Source organism: Bombus fervidus, chromosome 1 (genome assembly GCF_041682495.2).
Source record: "Bombus fervidus isolate BK054 chromosome 1, iyBomFerv1, whole genome shotgun sequence".
Taxonomy (NCBI): Eukaryota; Metazoa; Arthropoda; class Insecta; order Hymenoptera; family Apidae; genus Bombus; species Bombus fervidus.
In genome coordinates this window covers 25,715,123-25,729,070 of record NC_091517.1, presented here as the reverse complement: position 1 = coordinate 25,729,070, position 13,948 = coordinate 25,715,123, and the positions used below count along the sequence as shown (strand labels likewise).

The 13,948-nt window shown below is 36.3% G+C and overlaps 1 protein-coding gene across 1 annotated transcript in view; it reads right to left on the bottom strand.

The window, feature by feature from the left end:
* The window catches only part of LOC139991180 (zwei Ig domain protein zig-8), a 92,251-nt gene extending 81,818 nt beyond the window's left edge, over positions 1–10,433 (bottom strand). Inside the window, exon 1 of the mRNA XM_072011108.1 lies at positions 10,345–10,433. The gene's annotated coding sequence lies outside the window, so the exon portion shown is untranslated. The remainder of the gene's footprint in view (positions 1–10,344) is intronic.
* Between the last annotated feature and the right edge of the window lie 3,515 nt (positions 10,434–13,948).

Here is a 13,948-nt window from a genome sequence, read left to right as displayed (position 1 = left end):
TCGATTGCTTCAAAGGAAGGTTTCGCGCGCGTTGTGTAGTATTTTTTAAGTATATTTATTTGTAAACTTTTGAATTCTTGCAAATATTTTCGAATATTTATAACACGCGACCGTTGTGCGTTAGTGGAGTGTATGCTTCGTGTTCTAATAACGAACATTCATCGTATGATTCTTGCAAATGATTGCATTGCATTCACTGTACTCGTAAGCATTTGTTCGATATCGAGAAATTTCTTATAATTCTCAAGTAATATTTTTCATACTTGTTCCAATTTCTTAATAATAATCTTTTAAATGTGAGAAGAATAATAGTATATCCTAGATAAACGTTCGATAGGGAAAAGAAGAAAAATATCGAAACGATATTTCGCTTCTTTTCTAACCTCTCTCCCTCGCCCCCCCCCCCCCCACTCCCCGCCTCTAAACAGTTTTACGCGCGCAAGTGGTTTGTAGAGTCAGTGTTTGCTATGCAATAGTTAGTTTCTTTCAATATTTTTAAATCACGATAGTTTCGATTAAATAAGATCGCACGCGAAAGTAATAAAATTTTATCAAAGAAATTTATACGCGATACTAGAGTTCCTGTTCTCCGATTATAATTTAAGCGGTCGCGGTAACGTAGTCCTTTATTTCTCTTTTTTTAAATATATATTTTTTTGAACATTTGCCTTCGGTATTAGAGTCAGTGCATCTCTCAAGAGGATAAAGCCTCTCCAGGAGCTCAAGAGTGTAAGTAGTTTTATGTATTGTATTTCAATTTGTTTAATTTTTTGTATTTTGCTTGAATTATTGCTAAATACAAAATAGAAATGATTGATAATCTAGAAAGCTATACATTTTGTTTTTCTAATTGAAATAAAGCCTTAAAGTGTTAACATTCAATTTGTTACGTCGCGCGAGATGGTCCGTGCGACGTCCCTCATTGTCTGGCCGCCAAGGCCTACACGTCGTTAATCAAGTTAACTCAAGGAAACTGTTCTTCCTATCTTCAGGTAGTCGAATCGGTAGCTTCTTTGCCTTCTTTGGGAATGTTGTAACGGTGGCTCAAAAGCTAAGAACGTAAGTATCTTTACATATCGTACTTCGGTTATGTCTGTTCTGTATATTTTGCTTCGAATGCTATCAATTAAAAAGTACGATTTAAAGATTTGGAAAGTTAGGATCTTCTAAGGTTACTCTTCTATTAAAATAATAAAAATATCAGAGTCTTAATATCGAATTATAAAACAAATGTCTAACATATTTCAGAAATCATTAGATTCTTAATTTCTAGATTTTAAACTTTTATATTAGAGTTTTAGTTTTTATACTTATCGAAGTTTTTTAAAATTTCAATCTTTATTATTACTAAAGTTACAAATTTAATAAATTTCCATTTTTCATTATCTCCAACTTTTCGAATAATCAGTAATCACTCATCGTGTTTTGTTTTGTAACAGATTATTCGATTATTCCACCATTGGATTTTCAACGATTCCAGCCGGATGTTAGTCTCCTGATGATATTCGCTGGGATAGTGCAGCATCGATGGCAACATTCTTTGTTTCTCTGCTTCTAATGGTGAGTCGCATGCATTTCTGTTCCTCCGGCCACTCAATCATGTCGTAGGATGAAAGATCCGAATCGGCACGGGTGACCGGTTGTATTACGTAGAATTTTTTGCGAGCATAGTGATCGCGGGTATTTTTTATACCCGTGAGTAGTAACATTCTTTTTTCAAATTTACTAGTTTAGGTTAGGTCTTCTTGCACATCGCGATTATAATAATTAGATTTTTAATAGCTAGGTTAAACATATACATTTGAGAATATATTCGTGTTATTTATAAATATGTATGTTAATATTCCGTATGAATATTTGCAAAAGGCAAATACCTACACGAATATACCTGTATGACATAAATATGCTGAATCTTAAGCAATGAATTTTAATATAAATAAGAGATATCGTCGTTTCAGCATTTTGTAGTAGAGAAATCGGATGCCCTCTGATTTCGTTGCTGTGAAAGATGCAATTGTCACTCGATCAATGACAGTGACGATACATGCAATATACATTACAATAAATAATCTTCAATTTAATTTCCTCTTTTATGACAACATTAGGTCAGATTCGTTTATTTGATTTGAGGTATTATAAACTTCAGTAGAATTTAAAATATGAATTAAAATTCCTTTTTTCCGTACAAGAATGTGAGAAATTTTATGTGCAAGAAGAAACTTCGCGACAGGCAGATTTTTGAATCGAAGCAATAATTTTGAACACTGCTTCTGCATTTTCGAGTATGTGCTTTGACGAAGAGATTGCCTGAGATTATTCTTATCTTGGTAATACATTTAGAGTCACCTGTTACATTTCATCGAAACTTTGTCTTTTTTTCAATTAATGCTACTTTTTTTATGATATTAAAATTTCAATGATTTATTAAATTAATAAAGTAGAGTCATTATACTCCGAAATGAAGTAATAAAATATAAAATCGGAGAATGTTAGTTCGTTAAATACAAACTATATAAACTAATTATTTTTTTAGATCAGGATTTTCAGATTTAACCCTTTCCGTGCTCATTGTTAGGATCTCATTCACGTGCCCAGGTGCTACTTGAGTGGGAGAAACACATTGAGCACGATGATCATAATTAATGCAAAAATTTTTCAGCGACTGACGATGCGTTAGTGTATCGTGCACGACGTATTTTCCACATTGTGTGTGTGTGGCTAGGCTGTGGAATTGCGTCGTTTTTCTGATTCGCTACAACTTGAAATATTAAAAATGTCTAGACATATATTAATTCAATTTATGTATCAATACAATCTCAATTTGTGATAATATCGTCTGTACGATTAAATATAACCACGCTGTTAATATCGATGTCAACTGCAATTATAATTCCAAGTTCACTGACCTTTATTTTAATATAATATAATTTCTTTAGACGTGTTTCATCACATTTTGCGCAATGGTCACTAGCCTTCGTCAGTCGATTTCAGGAAAATGGTACGTAAATTAGAGTATGCATGGTGTGTGTTATGCTCGGGTGTCGGAGGCATCCCGGGACGTCCTCTCTAGTGTAGGACCTTTGCGCCCGAGCGTTTGTATGAGAACCGTGGAGCGAGTGTGTTGGTGTGCCTGTTTTGCCATTTTTTTAAATATAGGGCTAGGTAGGATAGGTAGTATACTTTTTGGTGTGTCTGTTAATTACAAGTAGGTAGGGCCGGGCAGGTTGGCACAGTCTCTGGTCGGGTAGGCGCGTTTTCGAGTGACCAACCTGTTTCTGGAAATCTAATTTGAAAAATCGATGGTGAAACCGGTACGAGTAGAGCATGCTCTCGCTTCTAGTTTTGTCTATCGATTTTTCGAATTTCGCGGTCGCGGTCGCGAGTAAGCTCGAAACGAACGTTTATCGCTCGAGCACGCACATGCGAGTGGGCAACGATCACCGCTGTGATCAATCCATCTGCACTTGAATCAGCTTCCGCGGGTTATATTTTTATTTTACCTTTATAAGTTATTTTTTATTTTGCGATTAGAAAGACTCGAGCTTAGATTTAAGTTCCAGCGGGCATTGCGCCCGAAGAAGGAAGAAGCTATGAGCCGAAGAGGCCCGGCTAACTGCCATTCAAGAGGGCAACTATTAATGGCTCTCCATCCTCTGGATCATCCACAGCATGGAAAGTCATTCTTATTACTACTTTGTCACTATGCTCGCTTTTAGTATCTGTAGTAGTAGTAGTAGTACTTTTTTTTTTTTTTTTTTGATTGATATATATATATTGGTCCATTATCGCATTGGGAAAATCGCGGTTTTTTTATTAATGCCGCGAGAGATTAATTACGGGTTGAATTAGAGTTGCGAAATAACATCGCGGTTTTTTTATTAGTGTGGCGAGAGAATGATTACGGTTTGAATTAGAGTTGCGATAAAATGATAATCGCGTTTGCTTTAGAGTTGCGAATTACGATATCGCGATTGTCCTTTGCAATTTTTATTATGAATTTTTAGAACTTTTTAGAAAATTGTATTTTTAGAAAATTTTCTATTGTTTAAAATTAGATTATAAAAATGTGAGTTTTTAATTAATTTTATAGTTCAGTATAATTTTTTAATTAATTTTCTCTTGTCTTAGTATACAAATCAAATTTTCAATTTTTAATTCAGTTCAAATTCAATTACTTAAAATTTGTGCTTTCAAATTGCCTAGTTTTGGCTAAAAATTATTTCTCATCTATAAAATATTCTCGTTTCAGAAGTATGTTTTTTTTTTTAAGTACTGATCCAATAAATGAGTTTGTTTCAGATTTATCAATTTATAGAAAATACATTTCAGTTACATATTTGAATATTTCATAGCATCATAAATATGCTAAATGCTCAAAAGAATGAATAAAGGAGGAACAAAATAAAATATGAACAAATAAAAGGAGCTAAATATTACGAAATAATGTTTGGGCCTTACCAATCAGGAAGTAATTATACATATTTTATAGAATTTTACTAACTTTTCGCAAATTGAAATTGTTTAGAGTCTTTTGTGTCATCATGCAAAGAGGACTCATACTCCATACAATATCTCCTCCTTTTCTCTCTCCCACATTTAGATTATTACGTAGATAGAGTAAGCAGATATTTAGATTTTTACGCAGGTATGATTTATAGTTAGTTAGGCTACTTTGAGGTTGTAATCTAAGTAAGTAGGTAAGATGTAGGTAGTAAATAAGTTGATATGGTAGTAAGAAGTATGGCATCGTAGTAAAAGCATGGCATCGTAGTGAAAGCATGGCATTCTAGAATGTATATATTACGTAGCAGGTAACTCTATATTACACATATTTCATCTTATTTTCGTGTTCTTTTTGTTTAACTCTTAATCCCAATTAATTTATATACATTAATATCAAATATGTATATCAAATATCATATATGTATTTACAATTGGATTAAGGTTTAATTTAATTTTTAGATTTCAGGTTTTCACGAATCCTAGTAAGATTTCTAGTTTCTGCCTCGGTTTTTCTTTAAAAAAGCTCCTTTTCCTGTTTGTTTTGAACATTGTGTAAACGCACACCGAAAGAAGTATTTATTTGACGATGAATAAATTGTAGACTTTTTTTACGTAAAAAGAGGGTGGATGGGTCGTGGATAGGGTCGGTCTCCGCTCGCAACACCTCCTCGCTGTGAGACTCGGGTAATCAGTATTATTTGATATATAATTACTAATTGTATCATTATACAGCAAAGGAATTAACTGTGTAACCGGTATAATTATTAATTATATGGCAAGTAATATGAGCTAATTGACTGCGATCCTGGCTAGGTGTTCATATCGATGTATCTATCTAAACCTTTCATGAATATTGACAATACACTTTTTTATTTATGAATTATGGAGGCAAATAATTAGAGGAAACATTAATCCTTTCTACTCCAACATTTTATAAGTCGGTTTTCGATATTCTCTTAGAGATTTTCATAAGTAAGCAGGTTTAATGTTCAATCTACCTTTTTTTTTTGCAAAACGTCGCACGGGTTCGTCTACGTTTCTGGGTATCATGTTCTCCTTCTGTACGACTTGTACAAGGTAAGAAGCCGCCCATATGTTGTTTGGTTTGAGGATCACTGTGCGCCCCCACTGCTCAGGCTGAGCTTCTTTCGTTCGTGTAAGGAGGTTTGCTCGCATACAGGGACATTTTGGCCGATTTTTAATTGTCAGTAATTAAAAACAAAGCCGAAAATGCAATTTCTATATTTTTGATTTTCGTCTTATTTCGGCTTCAAGAATTACCCCTTGAATTTCCTGACACCCGTAGCCCAACACCTTGTGTGCATAGAGAGTTGTTGTGCGAAGTATGCGCACACGTCTGATACATTTTCAAAGTCGATTTTTTCGGAAATAATTTTATTTTGTCCCCTTTGTTTTTGTAAACTCATACCTAGTTTACTGGATAACGCACTAACTTTGCAAGACATCATGTAGATACATCTAGCGATAAAAAAGATTCGAACGATCAAGACGAAAGAAATACCGCAAGATAATGTGAAATCTTTTGTCTCGACTATCGATCGGAGTTTCATCGATACGGGCAATTTTAGATACTGTAAATTATTTCAGAACTGACTAAGTGATTGAGGAGGAACGGAGCTTAAACAACGCGACGAATGTAGGAGAAATTGACGTATCGAGAAGAGCTAGATCAAAATAGCAAGACGATTTTAACTCCTGGCTGTAGCTTCCTTCGTATAGAAGAATAATATATCAGGTCTGTTCGATTTCTCGACATTGCAGTTTCATGGAATTAGATAGGATATCTGGATCGATATACTTACTTTTTCTAGACGTATACGTGTGTTCATGCGTATGAGTCTAGCCAGAAACTCTTTCTACTTTGACGATTCGTTTGGCCTTCCATAGGAGTACAATCAACCACGTGATTTATCGTTGAGGAAGCTCCGCTCGAAGGAACGGTGCGGGCACGCGATGCTCGATCGATACGAGAAAAATGACCGCACGCTGATGCGTTACTCGTTACGGTATTCGAGAGCACTTTCCGAGTTGTATTCCCTTGACACTTTCGGCTTTTTTTTATCGAAATGACTGGCTGAGAAATTCTTGGAATCGACTTTTTTGTTCTTACGTTGCAACGGAGAATCCGTGTATGTATCGTATCGATCTCATTCGAATGCTAAACCAATTTTTTATTGTCTACCGGATTAATTTTTTAACGTGTCCAGTGTCCATATGTCGGACTCGAAATCATTGGAAGCTGATTTATACATTATATCTCTGTTAAATTAATTGTCATGAACGTCCGCTTACGATCGATGTACAAAATAAATTTAGCACAAAAGGAAAATATCAGGGCACGGCAACGAAGTTAATATTGTTCGGTTGTTGCATAATTACAAATTGAACGATCACGATCTGAAAAGTACTAATTAATTCATGGCCCCGATGTAGTGCATGTGAAATGTTAATAATAACATTTAAGATAATTATTCGATTAAAACGAGGCTCGATGCTTGTAATTAATAATGCATTATTCGATGTGCAAATATCTGTCATTATGCGCATTAATCATTCAATTGATGCAACTGACACCGATTTTAACCACAAACGGAGAAAAAAATCAGTACATAGACATACGTATATGTATCTATACATAATTCGAAAACTGGTGCAGTTTGCGAATGTTTGTACATATATGGTTTTTGGATGGAAATGGGAATGATAAAATCGAAGATATATGTACTGACATTCAGAGAGAGACAGAGAGTATGGATTAACGGCAGAGGTGTCGAAAATTTAGACATTATGTATCTGTATACAGTATGCAATGTATGTATGAAGCATGTATATGTATAGTACTCCAAACGGATACGCGGATGTATCCGAGATTGCATCTCCTTCTCGTTTCTGCTTGGATAGATGTTCTCGTAAATTCATACTCCATTCGTTCCATTTCGTTATCTTTTCAGATCTTTTCCTCTGATTTTCTTCGCGTCTCTTGTGAAATAAAAAAAAAGCATCTGATATAGCTGAAATTTCGTCAAAGTGTAAAAGAATCCGGCGAGTTTAACTTAGAAACAAATAATTGCGTAACAATTTGGTTCGTCCGACCAAACGATGGCAAATATGTTCTGGTAGAATTTTAAACAGTAATTAACGCCTCAACGAGTAGTATCGTAGTTACTTGATAACGCGGCATGATAAGAGAAAAAGGAACAGTGGAAAGAGAAAAGAAAACGGCAGTTGTCAATAGAATTTGTTAATAGATGTTGAGAAGAAAGAACTCTTAATGGATTTCGATGTTAGGCACGGAATATAGAACGTAATGTTTAATCGTGCAACGTTTCGATATGACGGCAGAACCGATTGAACAAGAAATACTTTAAATCTTGACAAATGAAACGACTTAACTCTACGTTTTAATTTTAATTTCGAGAATTTATTAACTTTCAAATATCGCGAAAATGAGCAAATTACTCTTATATTTCGATTTAATTAATCTCGTTAAACTTCGCTTGGGAAAGTACAAGGAACTCGTACGATCTTTCCGGTTCCTTTATTTCGTAACTTTCAAAACAGCACGTAGACAGCGTTTAAATACACCGTTCCGGAATAAAAGTCAATCTAACTACCAATGTTTCACGATTTGTTGACACTGTGTCGAAACTTTGAACGAATACCGACGCGAATTCTTCGGTAGAACTTTCTACAACGGAGAGTTAAACAAATTATCTTGAGAAAGTAGCATTTCGTGGTTACGAAACTCGATAGGTTCGAGCGAAAGATAGGTGTCCCCTATTCCAGAATCGAAGGATACTTCGTATGCGGTAATGTCTCCTAAATACTGCTTCGTTGCATCGGAAACGACACGTTAAATCATTTTCAAGCAGAGGATCCTTCGCCAAGGGGTTCGACAGCTAAAATCGCTAAAACCGGATATTCTGTTTAGCCATTAATCGCTTCTTAGCGATTATTATTATAACACCGTGCTCCACCAATAGCGGAGTATGCAACAGACTTCGAACAAAGTTGGACTTTCACATAATAGGTCGTCGGTAAATTTCCTGGTAATTTACAGGGAGAAAACAGGAGGCCATTAATAACCGGTTGTAGACGAGCGAATACCGTAATTTCAGTTTTGGTATGCAAGGCTCGCCCGGTAAATATTCGAACGCGACGCGATATGGTAAAATCCGTAAGTGTAAAAGTCGAAGCCGGTGAGCCAAGGCCGATTGTACGCGGACGCTCTGTTTCCAACAGAGCCGAAACGAAACTACGTCTAAATCTTTTAACGAGCCTGCCGAGTAGCAACACGGAGATCGACTCGACTCGCTCTGCTATGAACGGTAACACCCTCGTTTTCGTACGCTCCGCTTGTAAGCCGGAACTTCTCAGTTCCGTGTTTTAAGTGTAATAATATACGGTTTGTAGGAATTTCGCGTATTTAAGACTGCCAGGTAGCAGTTTACCGTGTACGAGTTACTTCGGCTTTATCGTTTTAACTTGCTAAAATGGTTTACTGGATAATTCGATACGCAAGGAGATACTTGTTCTATGCTCTCAAGTTAATTTCAAGAAACTGTTCGCTGATATCTAATCAGTTGAGCGCCGATAGGAATAAAAATAAAGAAACGATTAAACGTTAGAGTAATCTAATTAATAACAATTACTTTTTTCTATTTCTTTATCCGCGTATTACGACGCGATACTCGCTTTTTTTCAATCTTGCGCTGGACACATCTAACGTTTGAAATACCAGTTGTCGATTTAATGTTTCTAGAAAGATACTTTCGAAACAAACATTTGTAACAATCGTGCCAAACTGTAAAAATTAACTCTGAGAAAACGGTATATATTCCTTGGTCGTGAAGGCTGTGAAAGCAGCGGTCCTTGAGGTCTTGACACGGTCGTATGGAGGAGCGGCTTCGTTGCGAGAGGAAGTTCGGTATGGGGGTGCAGATTTATGCGCTCGCTCGACCAACATCGAGCTCGTCTTTCCTATGTAAATACCGAGCCATCTTGTTTACGCGAAGCTAGAGAGAATATCGCTAGGCAAAGACCGTATTTACCGGATTTCCATGCTCTCTATGCGCAGTCGTCGGAAGAAGGTGCTTGGGCTCGAATCAGACCGCATTCGTTGAAATAACGCGCTTACTCTCTCGCTTTGGATACGCGATGTTTGTGGATTATTTTGAAAGACGATGTATCTTACGATTCGACAAAAATCGACCTTCTCTTCTGCCGTTTTCTAAATGGTTGTTAAAATTATAGCTCAACTTGTTTTCAAATTCACCGAACGGATCGTCGGCTTACCATTGATTCCTGAACATTATGATAACTTTATCTCTTTATTTGATATAGAAACGAACGAAACACGTTCGACGACACGCGATATTCAAGTAACAAGTAAATAGCGAAAACGTCTATAAGTTGTTTCCTCGAGTGGCAGTTACTTTACTATAAAAAACTCTTGTCCTAGAAAGTTTGTCACTTGACTATGGAAAGTTCAAGTTTTCATTAGGATGTTAAAATTTATGAGGTTTAGAGCGTCTGCATCTAATAAATTTTTTTGAATATATTTGTTCGTGCCATGGTATCAAAAACGACGGTACAGTTATGAAATCTATCGTCATATTTGAGAATCAAACTGGGTTTTAATTGTTTAGTTCGTAAGTTGCGTTTGAACGTATCAAATTATTTGATGCACGAGAAATTGGACGAAAGATAATGGAAATATTAGTCGATGTGATGATATGAATATCCAAGGATATTCTGGAAGAAAATGTTACGGCTAATGGATTACAACATGAACTATATTACACAAGCTGTTTAACTTACGCCAGTTATAAATGAAGCAACTTCTCAGGAGTCAGTTTGGGCAAGATAGCGAATTCCGTGCTGCTGAAGTAACTTCTTCTGAACGCCACTCTGAAAAGCAAACGAACAGTGAAAGATGATCCCACCGTTAACTCTGACAGTAAACAGATTTCAAGCGAATCGATGACAGGAGAAATAATTTGGCCAGTACTTTCGCGAATATTTTAATCGATAACTTCGAAATTCCAACTTTCGAAACTCAATACGTCAAAAATCTAATGTCAAACGTACGACAAGCGATGACACGAACGATAGGTACTTTTTAATATCTATGGATAAGTTTGGAAACGGTCGGGAAAACTTGTAAATTCCTACTCGAACGTTACGTAATACAAAATTACATCCTTTGTTCGAGATATAAAAATGATGTCGACTTCAATGATTTGTTAGTCGATATAAGTACGTATAAGACTTCTCTCGGTTTCCGTACTCCGTTATTTTCAAGAAACGGGTCATTTTGAAACGAGTTCCGCAACGAAGTTACAGTAGAACATTTGATCTTTGCGGATTCTACTGGTGAAATAACTTTATAAAATTGCGTTCTTTCTCGGTTTGACGATTCGTTTCAAATATTCATTCGCGCATTCAACGTGCAAGTTGTTTCGGATGTAACGAGGAATATCGTGTGGTTGGCGATCACCGTGACAACACGATTCGGATGTTTTTACGAAATCTATTCATAAAAATGTTTGGTTGGCAAAGCGATCGCATAAACGCGATTTCCATTAAATGCGAAGGAACAGAAAATAATATGTATTTCATCAGCGATGGTTAGTAGGAAGCCTGGTATTCGTCCTATGCGAGAGAAGTTAAACCAGGGACGAAACAAAACGCGTACCAGCGTTCGTTATCGTTAATTTAGCGAGCATAAACATCGAAGAACGGGACTACGCTCTCGTTAAACCGGTGAAACTTTTTCGCTGTAATGTTTCTCCGCGAATGGAAACCAAACAGAAGTCGAGGAAAAACAATGACCGCGTTCGCGTATTTGAGGGAGTCGTTGGTGAAACTATTCCTGCGTGCATACGTACAACGTACATATACTATATCAACCGAGTTAAAATGCAAATACCACGTGTTGCGGATGACAGCAGTTTTGATATACGATATAATATACAACTTTAAATTTTAGTTATCGTATTTTGATTAAACCAAACATCGTTTGTATCAACATTATTTCATTTGCAAATAGATAGAAAATCGTATTTGACGTAACTACATTTTATTTCACCAACAATAAGTAGATCTTAGAGGATTATTAAATTTTTATTTCTACGCTTAACGCGTAATTCGAAAGTGCCGCCAATTCGATTAAATATCACATACGTTTTAATTACTTTTTCAATCTCTCCGGTATAATTACAAAAATAGGTTGGATCGTCCAAGAGCTCTATCTACTTCACCTGTATTTTTAATAAATTTTATGCGGCTGTAGGTCTCTTTAGGAGCGCTGCGTGTCGGAGAAAAAACGTGAAATAGGGAAAAAAGGGTGAAAACGAATGAAATGGAAAGAAGAATCAATACGAAGAGAAAATATTACCGAATCAAGCGTGGCTGAATTTCGAGTAGCGAATATTGCGGAAGATGGACGTATCGTTTCCTTTTTTTTTTTTCTCAGCGAGTATATTAACGCATCAAAATTCAAAGCACGCAAACACGGTCCCCGCCAAATGAAACGAACCCGCTAAAAAACAATCGTACCACTGAACAAGGATGCCCGGCAAAACAAGGGCAAAGATAGACGAGAAGCGACAACCGCTGAAATATCCTGTTCAACGAAACGTTAATAGCCACGCGGATGCTAAGGGGAGAATGAAATTGTCCCATTTCTACGAAATGAACTTTTCACCAGGTCAAATCATGTATTAATTTCGCGGTCGATCTCTGTGGAACGCTAACTTGTTTTATTCGTCTTTTGTCACAGATTTCAACGTGGACTTGATCATTTCGCGAATTACTTGTCGAGCGTCGTATAGAAAAAAAGTGACAAAGAAAATCGTATTACTAGCCTGTCACGGTAATTACGGTTTATCTGTTTCCGTCTTTGAAATATACAAATGAAAATTTAAGTGGAAAGCATAAGCGTTTTAACATCTACTATACGCTAGGTTATAAATCCACTGTAGACTAATAATATCAGTATGTAATTACCAATGTTTAATAATTCCTAATATCTCGTAGAATATTTATTTATCGGATGGTAGCAACCAACTATCTTCCGATATCTCGATAAAGTAACTACATAAATATTCGTTTCGAAATAAATTTTCGTTCACACTGGAGTATATTGCAAAATAAAACGAGGCGGGGTTGAGAAACGATCATACGAGAAAACGCAGGCAGGGAGTGGGAAAGACGTGGATAAAATATCCTCCCCGATGAAGCGTTAATACTAGCATTGATACTAAGGCACGAATTAAACGATGGCGCCTGTTTCATCTCCGAGCGGAAATTAATTTCGCTCATCTCGCTAGCTGCCAGCCCGAGTACAGATTGAGCGCATTTTAACGAGAACGCTACGTTCCGTTTTACGTTCCTTCTCGACAGATTAACGGTAACGAAGGACGCCGACTATTCTCCCATTTGCCTTTGCATTTTGTGACCAGATAACGGTCACGTACCATCCTGTGTATTCTCTTATCGTAATTTTACGTTTTGCACGAATCAACGACAACCCGAAAGGTCACTCTGTATACGCGGAATCAAATATAATATGACTTTCAACAACTTTTAGAAAAAGTCATTTTCAGAGATGTGTTGTTTCGTACTGAAAGCGAGTTCTGTTTCTCTTATATAACTAATCTTCCGTTGACAATTATTTGGGATATTATCGTATTAGTACCTGCATCTATCTTTGATCGATCGCAGCATGTATGAAAACGCCGAACGAGCCAAATTTAATTAAAATTGGTTCATTTTCGTTCTTTGCTGATTTACATTGGTGGATTACGTTTGTATAGCTTTGCGCGTTTAATACGATATTACGAATGGTTGAAAGCTAATTAGTAGTAGACTTTTGTGATTAAAACAAAAGTAACTTTGCTTATTATCAGAAATCTCGCTGACTAGTTTGTATAACCGATGATAGTCGAAAGTGATACTTTTCTGCTCTTGATATAGTACAATGAAAACGCTTAACATACACACACACACACACACGTCGAAACTACATGTCATATACACTGTAGAAACGATCGTAGTAGCTTCCCTTCTCAGAGAGATCTCACAGATCACAAATTCCCTTAAGTTTTGTCCAAACATTTAGTTCATACAAACACTATATCCTTTGACTTGATTCTATCGTCCGCGCGTTTAAAGTCCGAGTCTGCTGGATAATGTGTACTTGCGCTTACTATGAATTCGTTAGAAGCCTGAAACAAAGCATGCTTCCTTTCAGTGTTTTCCATTTTGGAAAGAAAGGTTAGAGGAAACTTACCGAAAAAAAACTCATTATCGGGTAGAAGAAAAGAAACGACAAAAATGATATACACTTTGTAGTGACAATTCGATACAGCCAGTCGGATGAACAAAGGGCTAGGTTTGAGCTAGACAAGGTGAAACGCTG